This window comes from Apodemus sylvaticus, chromosome 15, assembly GCF_947179515.1.
Source record: "Apodemus sylvaticus chromosome 15, mApoSyl1.1, whole genome shotgun sequence".
NCBI classification, from domain to species: domain Eukaryota; kingdom Metazoa; phylum Chordata; class Mammalia; order Rodentia; family Muridae; genus Apodemus; species Apodemus sylvaticus.
The window spans coordinates 21,706,257-21,725,888 of record NC_067486.1 but is presented as its reverse complement, the minus strand read 5'-3'; positions in this window follow the sequence as shown (position 1 = coordinate 21,725,888).

Below are 19,632 nucleotides of genomic sequence, written 5' to 3'. Positions count from 1 at the left end.
ATGGAAGAGGAGGAAACAGTAGTCTATAAACCTTTCAGTCATGTTCCCTGAGCTCCTACACTGCATACTCATCTCTTTTCTGTGTCATCTGCTAGAAATTCTTCAATCTCCAGAAAGCTAACTAAGAAGCATTCACTTTTGCACTTTAACTTGAAAGTCAAAATCTTGTATTTCAGAAAATGCAGCACAGCATCGCACGTGGTATATTGAAAAAAGGAAAAACAGAAAAAGAAAAAAAGTATGCATTCAGCAAGATGAACAGAAAGATTGTATCCATACTATACTATATCGATGACTGTCGCTTGAAATTCAAACCCTACTGTGCCATTTCACATTATCATGATCCTTCTTACCCGGAAACCTCAGTCTCCATGGCCACAGAACGCGGAGTAGTCACTCTGACTCTCAGCTTTCTCTAACTTATCAGCCCCTCCAGTTACAACTTTCCTTCTTTCCAAGATAGAACAAGAATTCCAGTCATGTCTTACCAACAACTATTATTTTCCTTCTGGCTTCTGTGATTCCACTCTCTCCACATTGCAGCCTAATGTCTTCCATACTGGACCATTTTCCTAGTATCTTACCTGAAAGATACTGAAAGGTGATCTTTATGTAAGTTTTGAGCCACAGATGTCAGTTGTCCCCAGTGTATTTTAATTTTCCTTTACTAGCATATCACATTATCACCAATGTTTTTTCTTTGCTTGTTTGTTTGTGGTTTTTTGGTTTTTGGTTTTTGTTTTGTTTTGTTTTGTTTTTTGTTTGTTTGTTTGAGTTCTAGGGATCAGAAGTCAAACATCAGGTGTTGAAACAACTCCTTTGCCTCTTTTGGCTTCCGATGCCCACAGCATCCTCCAAATTGTTGCTATTTGCTTCCTCTTTTGCAGCACACTGGTCTCTGATCCCACTACATCACTGTCTCCTCCGACAACGCCCCTCTCGCCCTTTGCTTTACCTGACTCACTGCATTGATCAAGCCTACCCAATCTGGGATAATTTTATTTGTATCTTTATCTTAAACTTCTTTATTCTGACCCATGGATAAAGTCACATGTGCTAAATCTTAAGACCATAGTCACGGGTTCAAGGTACTAGGATGTAGATCTAATCTCCTGTGTAGAGAGATGGATTCTATACTGTACTTCTCAGGGTTCTAATTCCCACGTCTTTAATGATACTGTGCTGACGGATTTCGAGTCTACTTCTGAAATGGAGATTGTTTTGCTAACCCTAGAGCTACTTATCTTCTTCCTGAATTTAGTATCTCAAAAAGTATTCAGACGACCAACAATACATTGTTTAGCATTTTTGTCTAAATAAAATTATCTTTTTTTTTCTAATATGTTGAAGTTTTTCTCAACTAGCATTAGTTTCACCACAATACAGCCCCCATTTAATGAGGCTGCATTCCCCAATTTTGGCTGTTTACTCAGTCTCCGCTCTCTGATGTTCTCTCACTGGGTTAATGCTATGCTTTCGTAGCACTATAAGCCATTCCATCTGTAGTTCTTAACACGTTATAATTTTACACAAAATTATAATTTTATATAAGTTCATTGGTATGCCTGTTTTATTCATGTTTCCTCCCCTACAGTGTAAATCTGCATAAATAAGTTCTGTGTGCTCCTATGATTTCATTAACACTACGCAGATCCTAAGCATAGACAGCATTCAAAAGTATTTGCTAAATATGTGAAATAATTTTCTGCCAAGAGTTGCACTAAGCTTCAAATAAATAAGAAATCCATTTTCTGCCTCCCATTATTTGATGAACCTTTTTTTTTCAAAACATTTGGCTGCTTGTTTTCATTACCAGTAAAGTTATTGAATCTAATTTTATAATATTTTAGTAATATTCAAGATGACTTAAGATACCTTAAGCAAATTTGTAATATTTAATATATTAGTATGTAAACAAAACTGCTTGATTTTCCTCCTAAAAGGAACATGGAAGAAACAGCTTCCCACAGAGCAGGCCAATCTCAGATCCTAAATTACCTTCCATGGTCTGAAGGTAAAGATCACCACAAGCAGTCACTCTATAAAATCTTACACTCAGTGTATGGAATTTGTAATCTCAATATTTTCAAATTGATAGGCCCTGTGGGGGTGACTAACTGAAGTGGTCACTTATGACAATTTTTTTCTCCCTTGCTTTTAAAGATCACGTGTCTTCACAATAGGAAACTAGGAAAAGAAAAGTGGTCTTCATTAGTACCCTGCTTTATGGGGACACCATAGTTTTGACATAGGATGGTCTTATTTGATTGTGTCACACCAGAATTAATAGCAAAAAAAAAAAAAGGATACTGCCTTGTCTTGATTTATTGGAATAAATATATTTAAAATAATACACTGGAGAGCTTTTACACAATACATTTTACTTCCCACAGTTCTCCCAGAGAACTGTGGAAATCCCTAGATAAAGGTGCCAGGAGTGTCAGTATCTGATGAGATGTCCATTTCTAAGTTCATCTACACTACCTTCTAGTAATTCCTTACATGGGATGGACTCCTTTACGCTGGCTTTCTGGGTCACTTATCCTACTACTGGGGCCTGTGTCTTCATTATGTGCATGGCACATTTATGTGCCATCTCCTAACAAACTGAAGGGCAAGATTCCAGTAGGTGAGCTTGGAAAGAACACCAGTAGGCAGGCTACAGTGTGCTCAATACGCAAACCACAGTGTGCTCTCTTGCCTTTATAGCTTCAGCACGATTTGACTGCTTAAGAATATCAAAATATGTAACATAGCCATGCAAGAATTGTTGCTATGAGAATTTTGATTCCCTACCTCCTTTCAGCTTTGCCACTACATACATAAACAAATGGTCACGACATTATTGTCCTTTTTATCTTCAAGGGAAACAATGAGATTTTACTCTCTGATCCTTGGGCACTTCTCACCAATAAGTCTGTCTTATTTTGGTGGGAAAAACCCCAAGCACAAGATGACATTTGTGATTATATTGCTGTTTGGTTGATTTGTTTGTTTGTTTGTTTGTTTTTTGTTTGTTTTTGAGGTTCATCTCCAGGTTGACCTAGAACCTGCCTCCATTTCTGGGGTAGTGGAAGTATAGGCCTGCACCACCACACCACAGACACCTTCTGCTTTCAATATCTAACCTAGACTGAGATCTTTTGAAGAGGCTTAACTAACGACAGAATTATCACATTTTTTTTTCTGGCCATACAAATTGGGATTAATAAATGATGCCTTTACTTGATTAAATCTCACAACCAATTAATGGCAAACAGTTACTCTGATATTACTCAGATCCCGCTATTTGAAAGAAACTTCTACATGCACACTCCAATATACATGAAGACGCTTTCTCTACGACTAGAGAGACACCTGTTAATGGATTTCTAAAAATGAGATTCAGTTAATTATCACTTCCCTGATTATGTATTTCAGAATTTTATCAGGCTGGTGCTTCGTCGTCGTCGTCGTCATTTCTAATTTGGAAGTGGAGGAGGGTGGGGAGAGCCTGAGATCACTGTTGCCTTCAGAGCAGCTCGAAGCTGCTTCTAAGCACGTGAAAGGAACTGGCGGCTATCGCTGCTCCTTTAAGGGGGCAGGGTGAAGCATGTATTTAAATTATCTAAGCAACCATCATCTCTGGTTTATTTTTTTCAATTCTATTTCAGTTCTTCCCTGACCCCTTGCCGTCACCTCATTGTTTTACAAGTATTGATGAATGTGATAATGAGTAATTCCATCTATTCAGGGAGAATGTGTAAGGTCTGTAGCTTCAGCGTTTTTCACGAAGAAAATGTGTCTCTAGCAGAGTCAGGCATCTTGACTTATTCAGACTGGCTCTCATTCTGTGAACCAATGGATTTTCCTTAAGTTTCACAGCGTCTCCTTTCTACCCACCTTCCCTTCTAGTCCTCTAATTAGCATAGGCAGTGCCATGGTGGGTTAAGTCCAAAGACAGGCTTCCTCTCTTATTTTTGCCCATGCAAAATATGTGATGCCCAAATCAAATGCAAACGATGTGGGGCTTTATGATGCTTTAATCTCAGAGTCTTTGGATATGGAGTTTTGAGTACTTGATTTTAAAGTGAATGCTTACATCCATAACAAACGATCAGTGAGAAACCAGGAAAGCAAGGTGCTTGTGTCCCTGGATTGTGTCTTGGATTCTAAGTGAGACTATGTCATGACTGTCCACCATCTCAAAAGTGAGAGTGTGTGCTTGTTACTTCTCAGTAACATCCTGGATTTCAAAGTTTTATCCTTAAATCATCAACAGATGGTACCTGGACTCTGTGAAGTTCAAACCCTGGGACAAATGGCTTAGGTGCCTATAAAACATATCGAAGTGGATCTGTCTTCCAGGTTCTCCCAGCATCCCTCAGTGCCCACCTGATACAGGACGTGGCTTGCTTATGGTCCTCTACCAGAAATTCTCCCTCTCAAAGGTTGCCTTGCACTTACCCCAAAGGCTTTTCTCTACAAAATCTAGCCATTGGGTTTCCTGCCACTTTTTATCTTTTGCCCTCTTGGGTGCTGTTTCTGCTTTCCTCCTCTCCCGTCTCCCTGTCTGTCTCTCCTGAAGTGGCTCAGGATCATGTCCAGACTGAATTGTCCACGATGTCCCTGCCTCTGATGAGTCTCCCCCTTCCATCTATAATAAATTTTCTCCTCCACCATACCTAAGAGCAGTCATGTCCTTCCTTATAAATTTTCCTTATTCCCACTTAAACTCTAAGTAGAATGTTGTTACCTGTGTAATCAATGTCAGAAAAGTAACTACGATAAGAACATGTTCATTGTAAAAACACACAAATATAGTTTTATCAGCACTTTGCTTGGGAAAAAAATCTGATAGTTTAACCCTTGTTCATATATACAAAATAAACACTAATACTTTCAGGATGTAATTTAAGTAGCCACAAAGATATTGACTATTATAGCATAGAAATACAAAGTTTTTAAAACGATAATATATGCATATATGATTATAAATTCTACTGTTATTAATATACTTCACTTTTTGATTTTCAGCTTTATATAAATCACTAAAGTTGACATTCAAACAAATGTAAAAGTAACTCCTATTTATTCTTTTGTGAGTATGTTTTTTTGGATATTCTATTTATTTACATTTCAGATGTTATCACCTTTCCCCTCCATAAACCTCCTCTCCCATCCCCACTCCCCCTGCTTCTATGAGGGTGCTCACTCAACACCATTCACCCATTCCTACCTCACCACCCTGGCATTCCCCTACACTGGGGCATCACACCTTCAGAGGACCAAAAGTCTCTCCCTCCTATTGATGCCTGACAAGGCCATCCTCTTCTGCATATGCAGCTGGAACCATGGGTCCCTCCTTGTGTACTCTTTGGTTGGAGGTTTAGTCCCTGGGAGATCTGGGGGATCTGGTTGGTTGATGCTGTTCTTCCTTTGGGGTTGCAGTCCCTACAGCTTCTTCAGTCCTTTCTCTAACTTCTCCATTAGGGTCCCTGTGCTCAGTCCAATGGTTGGACACTAGCATCTACCTCAGTATTTGTCAGGCTCTGGCAGAGCACCTCAGGAGACAGCTATATTAGGCTCTTGTCAGCAAGCACATCAGCAATAGTGTCTGGGTTTGGTGTCTGAAAATGGGATGAATCCCCAGGTGGGGTAGTCTCTGGATGGCCTTTCCTTTAGTCTCCGCTCCACACTTTGCCCCCGTATTTCTTTAGACAGGAGCAATTCTGGGTTCAAATGCTCATTTCTACAAACTCAGTATGAAGATATCTCTCTTAAGTATTGTCCTCTTCTTCTTTCTCTTCCAGTAACGCTTGCCCCAGAAGCCAAAGGCTTACCTGGCTTTGTCTTTCCCGTGCTTACTTCAGAATTCATCAACTCTTGCATGCTTTGTATTTCAGATTGTTGAGTTCCCCAACAATAAATAAATTACATGCCTCACACTATATTCATCTAGACACATATCACCCCACATTATTTTTAGGGAAAAAAATTAGAAGTAGCAACAACTCAGTCATGGTAGGAATGCTGGCAGGCCATTGTGTGAGAAAGAGATCTAGAATCTTTGAGTCTTTATTTTGCTTCTAGGATTAGCCAATAAAAATAGCTTTCTTCTCATCTGTAAATTAAGGTCTGCACTGAGGTCAAGATCACTGCCTCCAGTCTAGTGACTGCTGTTCAATTAAAGTCCTTGTTTTCTGTAAAAATGAAACCAAATCTATCTACATTTATTTCTTTTCCTTTAATTTTGTTTTTCCTTAAGCTATCAACTATTTCTTGTAAACTTCTATCTAAACTATTTTTAAGCATCATGTTAGTTTTGGGCTCCTGAGAAGTAACTTTCATCTTAAATATTGATAAATTCATTTTTTCTTTGTGTCACTGCTAGATTAGAGGAAAGTCTTCTCCAATTTCAGCCCCTTGTGCTCCCAATGCTTCCCAGAAAATATACATGAATCTCAGTAAGTATTTACTTAAATAAGTCTCTGGCTACTTGAGAAGCTCATTGTTTAGTGATCTCTTTGATTCTCTGTCTGCCTAAAAAATCACACTGCAAATAGGTATTTGGTCAGACATTGTATCTGAAATGGTGAATTCCTTCTTTAATAGACATCCTTTCTTGTGGAGAGAGAAGTTGATGAGTGAGTGTCTGCTTCAGAGTCAAAAGATTTATTTCATCATTGGACAAACACAAAGGGAAGGCGACTGTTGAGTATCTAACCAAAAATTAAAGAACGGTTTTGGAATACAATATAAAAATAAAATTCTTAGTCGTTCAGTGGTGGTGCACGCCTTTAATCCCAGCACTTGAGAGACAGAGGCAGGCAGATTTCTGAGTTCGAGGCTAGCCTGGTTTACAGAGTGAGTTCCAGAACAGTGAAGGCTATACAGAAAAACCCTGTCTCGAAAAACCAAAAAGTAAAAAATAAAAAATAAAATAAAATTCTTAAACTAAAAATATGTTTTCATTGAGTAAATAGAAAAATTAAGTAACATTACTTTAACTACTGGGGGAGTTTGAAAAGCTTTGTTTTTATTTAATGCTGATTGCTTCCAGCCAGTTCATCTTATAAGCTATTCAAAGACTAAGCAAAACTAAATGAGGTATATCTGTACAAGTAGCCACTTGCAGTGACTATATACTTGGAATTAAATAAAAACATTCTATATGTTACAAATAAACCAAAATAAAATATTCTCATCAATTATATAATCTTTGCTTAATTTATTCATTTGTTTATATAATTAACTCACTTTTTTTACTAGACTAGCTTAAGTCTATCTATGCATATGACATTTTATTATGAAAACCAGTTAGCCCAGAATAAATCTATAGGCATTGAGTTCTACATATGTAAACAAGAGCTTACATAAAACATTGGTTTGGTGATTTGTGTATGCTTGACCCAGGGAGTGGAACTCTTAGGAGGTGTGGTCTTATTGGTATAGGTGTGCCCATGTTGGAGGAAGTGCGTCACTGTGGGGGCGGACTTTCAGACATTCTTCCTAGCTGCTCAGGAGCCAGTCTTCTTCTGTCTGCCTTCTTTACAAAATGTAGAACTCTCAGCTCCTCCAGCAACGGGCCCACCTGGATGCTGCCATGCCTCACACCATGATGATAACGGACTGACCTTCAAAACCAATAAGCCAGTTCCAATTAAATATTGTCCTTTATAAGAGATGTATCGGTCATGGTGTCTGTTCACGGCAGTAAAACCCTAAGCATGGCAATTGGCGTACTACAAAATATACAACTTTTTAAATAATAGATTAATAGATGCAAGAGTAGAAGTGAAACTAGAAGTTGCCAAAACTTAATTCTGGTATTTTATATACTCAGAAACGTAATCCAACTTCTATCAAAAGAGATTTATAGAAGATTACTAACGGAAAAAGACACTGAGAGCCAGCCACTTGAAACAAATTTAATTAATCAAAATTTCAATGTGGAAAATTTTCAAGTGGCCTTCTGCCCCCCAGTGCCATAGGAATGATGCATTTCCTAGCTCTGTGACTTTATAGTCAGAGAAAATACAATAGCACTTCATGTTGTGTTTTATAAACTGTAGCATAGCGTTGCAGAAGGGAGTACCTTTGCAGGCCCTGCCAAGGTGTCCCCCTGAACAATCAAGCCATGTGACAGACCTAATATAAAATGAAGTTTATTGGGCAGAAGGGAAGGGGACAGGAGAAAGGGTAGAGGCAGAGAAAGGAGGGGGACAGAGGACAGAGAGAGTCAGAGGAAGAGGACAAGGACAAGAAGTGCGGGGAAGAGAGAGAGAGGGAGGAGGAGGGAGGGGAAGATGCATGAACAGTCGTCCTTCTTATATGTCAGGTCGGCTAGCACCTGTCAGGTAGCTACCTATTGCTACATGCCTAGAGGAATTGCTGACACTTCATGGATTCCACATACATGAAAAGGTACCCTGGTCTTGAGTTTTAAGGCTGGTATATATAGTATTTCTTCCATGAGCTAATGGCACCCTGACTCTTTAAAATATTCACTAGATTTACTTATTTTACCTGACATGGGCATGTTTTGATTAAATGGATATTTGTGCCCCACGTGTTCTTAATTGCTGAGTCATCTCTCCAGTCCCGTGGCACCATCACTTTGTATATTCTACTAACTTAGTATGATGTGATCTTAATCTAGAATCTCAAGTTCCTGGTACAGAAGTTCACATTTTCCTTTCTTCTGCATGCTTTAATCTAGCTTCTAGATATTTTCTGCAGAATAGAGTGACATTTTTCATCTCTTGGGTGTCTGAGTTACATGAGCATCATACAGTGTGTCTAGTGTGGGCACCACAGGGCTCATCGGGATTCTAAACCATTAACAGTCTTCATCACCCAGAATAGCTAAAACCACCCCTGGACACAGCTGGTGCTTCCAATAAAAGACAAGAAAATAGTGTTCTTTCAAAGAGACATCCCAAATGTAAATTGCATATCCCAAGTTGTGTAGTTAGCAAATGAAGAAAGAAAGAGGAGTTAGATAGATGTGCAAGAGGAGTGATATCCAGATTAAGGGAATAGACTGCCAAAATCTATGGCCAAAGTAGTGATGTGCCAGGAAGTAGTACCGTTTAAGGAATTAAAAAAAAAAAATCAGACATCGGAAATCAGGAAAGAAAGTCTCACTGTATATCTAGAGAGTAGTTAAGATCATGATGGATGAGCTTGATGAATTTCTTTATGGAAATACTCTCCAACGGGGTGTGGCCTCAGCAGTAAAATGACTAAAAGAAAACCAAACCTGGCAGAAAAACTAAAAATTAGAAAACCAACGAAACAGTGAACCCAACCTCTGCCCAGGTCTTTATCTTTTTGCTCCACTATGGAAAATACCAAACTGACAAAAGGCACATCAGTGAGAAGGCCTGAGAATAACAGAGACAGAGAAGTCACAGTGTACAATAATAAGTGGGGCTAGGCAAAGTCCATCAATTGAATCCAGGCAACTGACATCACAGTGGGAATGAAAGCCAACCTTTAGAAGAATATGATGAATCTAAGACTGGAATAGCTCAGTGGAGGATCAGTTGTATACCAGGAGCTAGGGTTATATCAAGAGCATGGCAAATTAAAAAAGAACACTAATATGAATGCCCTGCAACATATTATTTATAGTATCTAAATTTAATCCAAAATGTATTTGCATTAAAAGGAGATAAACAGCATGAAATTAGGACCCTATACACAGAGCAATAAAAATATTCCATAGTAAACTTCTGGTAATTTAATGAAACAACTCAATATTAACTCTGATCAACTGAGGTACATGTAAGCTGTATATTATATTTGGAGGAAGTTCTTAAAAACATTCAAAGATACACTTAGCTAAGGGGCTAAGAGAATAACTAAAATGAAATGCTATAACTGCTTAGCAAATAAGAAAGACTAAGGGGAAAAGAAAAACAAACCAAAAAATCAAACATTTTAAAAACGAAAAAATATAACAAATATCAGATAGCAGACCTAATGAAGAGCTTTGTGTTCAGGGCAGAATGAAACTTTACATTAAATGTGAATGTAGCATCAAAAAGCCAAAAGCCAAACCTTGCTAGACATGATAGGATAGTCTTGATTGTCAACTTGACTACATCTGGAATCAACTAAAACCCAAGCAGCTGGACAAACCTGTGGAGGTTTCCCTTGCATCATCAGTGGTGGGAAGACCAAACCTAAATTGGATCATTTGAGATTGGAAGGCATTGGAAGACATATTTCAAGTGCTATGTGAACTTTCAAATGGGGAAGCAACAGATAGTCCTATGTAGCTGCCCGCAGCTATGTCAAACAGGGTTCCCTGGAAGGAAAGCTGGGAATAGAAATGGAGTAGTGAGAGAAACATGGAGCCCAAAACAAGATTTCCTGCTCAAGGCTCAAAGTTTAATGGAGGTCTCAATGTGTATATATATATATATATATATATATATATATATATATATATATATATGGAAGACCCTTCCCCCAAAGGCTGGAAACAGGTCTGCAGAACTGGTTCACTTGCTCTGCAGGTAGCTGGCGTCAGGTGGCTGGTGCCTCAAGAAACTGCAGGTTCTTGAAGAACGATGGGCTTCACCTTGGTCTGAGCGCTCCACCCTGGGTGGAGCAGGATTATGGCTAGCACAGGAATGTCTGCTCAAAGGCTGGGAGAAGAACTTCACCTTGGTCAATGTCAAGTTCCTGCCAGATGGCATAGCATCCCAACACGGCTCTCTACAGTCCTACTATGTTGTGATGCTTAGGAGTCACAACCAAGACAGTTTAGCAAGATATGAGTAAGGATGCAATAGTTGCTCTCATGTCTTAGCCGTAAACAAGCATTATGTAATTGGACTTACGACTTCCCGAAGCTTGAGGAAGATCATGCTTGATAATGGAAAGGAGTCACACATCTCAGAGATAATAATGTCATGGGTCTTAAAAGACAATCTTATGCCATCAGTTATAAATGATCAATTATAATTACCAATATACATCATACTAAGTGAGGTAACCCAGTCTCAAAAGATCAATCACGGTATGCACTCACTAATAAGTGGATATTAGCCTAGAAAATTGGAATACCCAAAACATAATCCACACATCAAATGATGTCCAAGAAGAACAGAGGAGTGGCTCCTGGTTATGGAAAGGCTCAGTGTAGCAGTATAGGGCAATACTAGAACAGGGAAGTGGGAAGGAGTGGATGGGGGAACAGGGGGAGGGAAGAGGGCTTATGGGATTTTCGGGGAGTGGGAAGCCAGAAAAGGGGAAATCATTTGAAATGTAAATAAAAATATATCGAATAAAAAAATTACCAATATATATTTGGTATAGCTACCACTTATAATTTCTAACTATATATATATTTTTTATTCTATATAATTTATTTACATTTCAAATGATTTCCCATTTTCTAGCCCCCCCACTCCCGGAAAGTCCCGTAAGCCCCCTTCTCTTCCCCTGTCCTCCCACCCACCCCTTCCCACTTCCCCGTTATACTGTTTCACTGAGTCTTTCCAGAACCAGGGGCCACTCCTCCTTTCTTCTTGTACCTCATTTGATGTGTGGATTATGTTTTGGGTATTCCAGTTTTCTAGGTTAATATCCACTTATTAGTGAGTGCATACCATGAGTCACCTTTTGAGTCTGGGTTACCTCACTTAGTATGATGTTCTCTAGCTCCATCCATTTGCCTAAGAATTTCATGAATTCATTGTTTCTAATGGCTGAATAGTACTCCACTGTGTAGATATACCACATTTTTTGCATCCACTCTTCTGTTGAGGGATACCTGGGTTCTTTCCAGCATCTGGCAATTATAAATAGGCAATACCCACCAAAATCCCAACTCAATTCTTCACAGAGTTAGAAAGAGCAATTTTTAAATTCATCTGGAACAACAAAAAACCCAGGATAGCTAAAACTATTCTCAGCAACAAAAGAAAATCTGGGGGAATCAGTATCCCTGACCTCAAGCAATACTACAGAGCAATAGTGTTAAAAACTGCATGGTATTGGTACAGTGACAGGCAGGAGGATCAATGGAACAGGATTGAAGATCCAGAAATGAACCCACACACCTATGGCCACTTGATCCTCGACAAAGAGGCTGAAAACATCCAATGGAAAAAAGATAGCCTTTTCAACAAATGGTGCTGGTTCAACTGGAGGTCAGCATGCAGAAGAATGCAAATTGATCCATCCTTGTCTCCTTGTACTAAGCTCAAATCCAAATGGATCAGGGACCTCCACATAAAGCCAGACACTCTGAAGCTACTAGAAAAGAAACTGGGGAAGACCCTTGAGGACATCGGTACAGGGAGAAAGTTTCTGAACAGAACACCAATAGCGTATGCTCTAAGAGCAAGAATTGACAAATAGGACCTCATAAAATTACAAAGTTTCTGTAAGGCAAAGGACACCATCAAGAGGACAAATTGGCAACCAACAAATTGGGAAAAGATCTTCACCAATCCTACATCAGATAGAGGGCTAATATCCAATATATATAAAGAACTCAAGAAGTTAGACTCCAGAAATCCGAACAACCCTATTAAAAAATGGGGTACAGAGTTAAACAAAGAATTCTCACCTGAAGAACTTCGGATGGCGGAGAAGCATCTTAAAAAATGCTCAACGTCATTAGTCATTAGAGAAATGCAAATCAAAACAACCCTAAGATTTCATCTTACACCAGTCAGAATGGCTAAGATTAAAAATTCAGGAGACAGCAGGTGTTGGAGAGGGTGTGGAGAAAGAGGAACACTCCTCCACTGCTGGTGGGGTTGCAAATTGGTACAACCACTCTGGAAATCAGTCTGGCGGTTCCTCCGAAAACTGGGCACCTCACTTCCAGAAGATCCTGCTATACCACTCCTGGGCATATACCCAGAAGACTCGCCACCATGTAATAAGGATACATGCTCTACTATGTTCATAGCAGCCCTATTCTAACTATATTTTAAAAACAGCCTCATATCCACAGAAAGTGTATCTCTTGATCCTCATAAAAGAAACTTCTATTTGCAACATATGTAGACTATTATAGAACTCCACAATTAGTCAAAATCCAGAGAACAACTGGTTATGGGATGCTCAGTGTCAATGGATACAGCTCCAACACAAATACAGAACCTACAGGGCAGGGAACACAATAGAAAAAGAGACAGAAAGATTCAAACAGCAGAGGATCGGGAATGTTTCTGTGATCTTGTGCTTTGCCCACAATACCTTAAAGGTATGATTGCCTAAACAAGACTCAAACAGAGACCATACTAGCAGGCATGCTATGGTATAAGGGAAAATCTCATGAAACCCTACTTCCAAACAAAGAACTACAGGCAACTATTGACAGGGTACACTCCCTTATTGGTTATCTAATACCAATATGTCAGCTCTGAAATTATATAATACTAATGTAAATGTAATGTATGTATAATGTAATACTAAATGAACTGAACATGTGAGATTTGTATATTTATCCATTTCTATGCATATATATATATATATATATATATATATATATATATCAATTTTTAAAAAGGCCATAGATTTGAGAGGGAGCAAAGAGAGAAATCATGGGAGGGATGGGAGGAAGAAAAAAAGGAGAGAAATGCTAAAATTATACTATAACTTCAAAAACAAGAATATGAAAAAATGCCTTTGAAATTAAACAGTATAAAATTATATACTCACATCTTTGACCCCATTTAATTGAATTATATGAGATCATGACATATTTCAAACATCGGTAGTTTATTTCACAATTGCCATTTTCTTAGACTTTTCTTCACATTGCCTACTGAAAAGTCAAAAGTTTAACAATCTAACTGTGTCATCCTGTTTATAAGCATTCTTCTTTTTACCCTCTGAGCACATGTTTCCCTAAAGAGAAGTGAAAGCCATCATCCATAAGCATCCAAAAAGTGAAAAATAAAGCTCCCACCAGTTGTTCCTACATAAGCTACTGATTAACTAAAAGTCAAAGGAGAGGAAAGCAAGTGTGGGAGAGCCACTGAAGTCCTTCCAATGCACATATATTGCAAAGTTGCACAGTCATTTTGGAAAGCTGTTCAGCAACTTATGATACCAGTCAGAAATCTGCCTCCCTCAGCATTCCTCGTTCTTCTATATAGTTAGCCAAGGAAAGCACTCATATCTATTTAACATTTGAAAACAAATCATGTTTTAGAAACGTTAATTATAATAGCCGAATATGGAAATGCATATTTTTCTCTTTTTATTTGATATATTCTTTATTTACATTTCAAATGATATCCCCAGTTCTGGATCCCAGCTCGCCGAAACCCTTTTCCCTCCCCCTGTTCCCCAATCAGTCCCTTCCCGATTCCCTGTCCTGGTATTCCCCTACACTGCTACACTGAGCCTTTCTAGGATCAGGGGCCTCACCTTCCTTCTTCTTGGGCATCATTTGATATGTGAATTGTTTCTTGGGTATTCCAAGTTTCTGGGCTAATATCTGCTTATCAGTGTGAACATACTATGTGTGTTCTTTTGTGTGCATACCATGTGTGTTCTTTTGTGATTGGGTCACCTCAATCAGGATGACATTCTCCAGTTCTACCCACTTGCCTAAGAAATTCATGAATTCATTGTTTTTAATAGCTGAGTGGTACTCTATTGTGTAAATGTACCATATTTTCTGTATCCATTCCTCTGTTGAGGGACATCTGGGTTATTTCCAGCTTCTGGCTATTATAAATAGGGCTGCTATGAACATAGTGGAGCATGTGTCCTTATTACATGCTAGGGAGTCTTCTGAGTATATGTCCAGGAGTGGTATAATGGGGTCCTCTGGTAGTACCATGCCCAGTTTTCTGAGGAACCACCAGACTGATTTCCAGAATGGTTGTACCAGCTTGCAACCCCACCAGCAGTGGAAGAGTGTTCCTCTTTCTCCACATCCTTGCCAGCACCTGTTTTCTCCTGAGTTTTTGATCTTATCCGATGGTCATCTTAGGAAATCCATATTTATTAACTTGTGAAGGGGTCAAAAAAGTTATGGTATAGCCAAATTAAGAAATAGTAGTCAGCAATGAGAAGTAACAAAAAATAATAACTTATATTCAATATCACTATGGAGTAAAATAATAACAATAAAAACAACATATACATGGCCCACATATACATGAAAACTGAACAATATACTACTCAATGATACCTTGGTAAAGGAAGAGATAAAGAAAGAAATCAAAGATTTTTTAGAATTTAACAAAATTGAAGGCACAACATACACAAATCTATGGGACACAATGAAAACAGTGGTAAGAGGAAAATTCATAGCTTTGAGTGCCTCCAAAAGGAAATTCGAGAGAGCATACACTAGAAGATTAACGGAACAACTGAAAGCCCTGGAACAAAAAGAAGCTAATTCACCCAGGAGGAGGAGACAGGAAATCATCAAACTCAGAGCTGAAATCAATCAAGTAGAAAACAAGAGAACCATACAAAGAATCAACAAAACCAGGAGCTGGTTCTTTGAAAACATCAACAAAATAGATTAACCCTTAGCCAGATGAACCAAAGGGTACAGAGAAAGTATCCAAATTAACAAAATTAGAAATGAAAAGGGAGATATTACAACAGAAACTGAGGAAATTCAAAAAATCATCAGATCCTACTACAAGAGCCTGCACTCAACACAACTGGAGAATCTGGAGGAAATGGACAATTTCTTAGACAGATACCAAATACCAAAATTAAACCAGGATCAAATAGATCATCTAAACAGACCCATAACCACTAAAGAAATAGAAGGCGTCATAGATAGCCTTCCGACCAAAAAAAGCACAGGACCAGATGGTTTCAGTGCAGAATTCTATCAGACCTTCAAAGAAGACTTAACACCAATACTCTTCAAACTATTCCACCAAATAGAAACAGAAGGGACACTACCCAACTCCTTCTACGAAGCCACAATTACGCTGATACCAAAACCACACAAAGTTCCAACTAAGAAAGAGAATTTCAGGCCAATTTCCCTCATGAATGTCGATGCAAAATTGCTCAATAAAATTCTTGCCCACCAAATCCAAGAACACATAAAAATGATCATCCACCATGATCAAGTAGGCTTTATTCCAGGGATGCAGGGATAGTTCAATATAAGGAAATCCATCAATGCAATCCACTACATAAACAAACTCAAAGAAAAAACCACATGATCATTTCATTAGATGCTGAAGAGGCATTTGACAAAATTCAGCATCCTTTCATGCTAAAAGTCTTGGAAAGGACAGGAATTCAAGGCCCATATCTAAACATAGTAAAAGCAATATACAGCAAACCGGTAGCCAACATCAAACTAAGTGGAGAGAAACTTGAAGCAATCCCACTAAAATAAGGGACTAGACAAGGCTGCTCCCTCTCTCCATATCTTTTTAATATAGTTCTTGAAGTCCTAGCTAGAGCAATTAGACAACATCAGGAGGTCAAAGGGATACAAATTGGAAAGGAAGAAGTCAAACTATCACTATTTGCAGATGATATGATAGTATACTTAAGTGACCCAAAAAACTCTACTAGAGAACTCCTACGGCTGATAAACAACTTCACCAAGGTGGCTGGCTACAAAATCAACACAAGCAAATCAGTAGCCTTTATATACTCAAAGGATAAGCAGACCGAGAAAGAAATTAGGGAAATGACACCCTTCACAATAGCCACAAACAGCATAAAGTATCTTGGGGTGACTCTAACCAAACAAGTGAAAGACCTATATGACAAGAACTTAAGATCTCTGAAGAAGGAAATCGAAGAAGATCTCAGAAAATGGAAAAATCTTCCATGCTCATGGATTGGCAGGATTAATATAGTTAAAATGGCCATATTGCCAAAGGCAATCTACAGATTCAATGTTATTCCCATAAAAAGCCCAACGCAGTTCTTCATAGAGCTAGAAAGAGCAATGCTCAAATTCATCTGGAATAACAAAAAACCCAGGATAGCTAAAACTATTCTCAACAGTAAAAGAACTTCAGAGGGATTCAGTATCCCAGACCTCAAACTTTACTACAGAGCAATAGTGATAAAAACTGCATGGTATTGGTACAATATCAGGCAAGCCGATCAATGGAATAGGATTGAAGACCCAGAAATGAACCCACACACCTATGGTCACTTGATCTTCGACAAAGGAGCTGAAAACATCCAGTGGAAAAAACATAGTCTTTTCAACAAATGGTGCTGGTTCAATTGGAGGTCAGCATGCAGAAGAATGCGAATCGATCCATTCTTATCCCCTTGTACTAAGCTCAACTCCAAATGGATCAAGGAACTTCACATAAAACCTGACACACTGACACTAATAGAAAAGAAACTGGGGAAGACCCTTGAGGACATGGGCGCAGGGGAAAAGTTCCTGAATAGAACACCAATAGCTTATGCTCTAAGATCAAGAATTGACAAATGGGACCTCATAAAACTACAAAGTTTCTGTAAGGCAAAGGACACTGTCAAAAGAACGAAACATCAACCAACAGATTGGGAAAGGATCTTCACCAACCCTAAATCTGACAGAGGACTAATATCTAATATATACAGAGAACTCAAGAAGGTAGAAACTAGAGAACCAAATAACCCCATTAAAAAGTGGGGTATCGAACTAAACAAAGATTTTTCACATGAAGAACTTCAGAGGGCTGAGAAACACCTTAAGAAATGTTCGACATCATTAATCATTAGGGAAATGCAAATCAAAACAACCCTGAGATTTCACCTCACACCAGTCAGAATGGCTAAGGTCAAAAACTCAGGAGACAGCAGGTGCTGGCGAGGATGTGGAGAAAGAGGAACACTCCTCCACTGCTGGTGGGGCTGTAAGATGGTGCAACCACTTTTGAAATCAGTCTGGCGGCTCCTCAGAAAACTGGGCATGGCACTTCCGGAGGACCCTGCTTTACCACTCCTGGGCATATACCCAGAGGATTCCCCAGTATGTAATAAGGACACATGCTCCACTATGTTCATAGCAGCCCTATTTGTAGTAGCCAGAAGCTGGAAAAAAACCCAGGCGTCCCTCAACAGAGGAATGGATAAAAAAAATGTGGTACATTTACACAATGGAGTACTATTCAGCCATTAGAAACAATGAATTCATGAAATTCGTAGACAAATGGATGGAGCTGGAGAACATCATACTAAGTGAGGTAACCCAGTCTCAAAAGATCAGTCATGGTATGCACTCACTGATAAGTGGATAATAACCTAGAAACTTGGAATACCCAAGAAATAATCCACATATTAAATGATGTCCAAAAAGAACAGAGGAGTGGCCCCTGGTTCTGGAAAGACTCAATGCAACAGTATAGGGGAATACCAGAACAGGGAAGTGGGAAGGAGTTGATGGAGGAACAAGGGGAGGGAAGGGGGCTCATGGGACTTGCGGGGAGTGGGGACCCAGAAAATGGGAAATAATTCGAAATGTAAATAAAGAATACATCGAATTAAAAAAAAACATACAAAAAAAGAATTCTAGCCAAAAGTTTCCATAGTTCTGTTGTCTGACTATAAAAAGAGACTACATAGATGATACATTCTTCTCTAGAAGCAAAAATACCACAACATGCATTGTGTTTTGATTAGACAAGCCCACTTAAGTAGATACTGAGTTATACTGGGTATGGTTACATTTTATTTCTCTCTTTTGTGAGCAGTCTTAGACTCTCAGAGGACATGTCGGCATTTTCCATAAAGTTCACAGCCTTTCTTGCAAATTGGCACAATAGGCTTACATAGACCATGTAAAAGTCTGCCCTCTCTGTTGCTGTGATAAGGCTGGCCACACCAAATTGTGCATTAAAGTATTTATTCACCTTAGACATTTTAGCCCATCAAGACAATCCAAAGCAAAAACCTAGAGACAAGAACTAAAACACAGACCCTGAAGGAACAGCTTCTTACTGGCTTGGTCCTTTTGGCTTGCTGGTCTTTTAAGGGATAGCACCGCTCATTGTGGCCAAGACCTTCCCACATCAATGATCAAGGCAAGTTGGATAGATGCAATTCCTCAGTTCATGTCCCCTTCTATAGGAGACAATAATTTGTGTCAAGATGAAAAACCTAATTACAGCAGTCTTTAAAACATACAGACTAGTCTTATTATGTAAAAACATAATTTAATTAAACAAAAATTTAATGTTAACTTTTACGACATTGGCCTATTTACCAACTTGCCACACACACTCACAAACACAAAAAGAGTCAGTACTGATACTTCAAAATACAATCTATAAAATCATTCGTTAAATAAGCATACTCATTGACACCATTTCTCTTTGACACTACATTAAAGGTCTAGACATAAAGACCTAAGTGGAAAACGATTGATAAGCAACATAATAAAACTAATTAGTAGCCATTGATATGCCAGCCTAAAAAAAAAATCAAATGTAGCTTCTACAAATAAAAAGAGTATAGGATCTAAATGTATTTGCTTCTTCTATGCCATGACTGCCTATTTTATGGCAGAAAAACATTTGAAATATTTTGTGACTTTTTTTAAAAACAAAGTTACATCAAGCACTACCAATAAAATACCAATTTTGGTAGCTTACTTTCAGCTCTTTCTAGACACAGGAGAAAATGTGAGCTAGTGGCACAAACAAGCTTGTTTCAAACACTGGTGCACAGCTA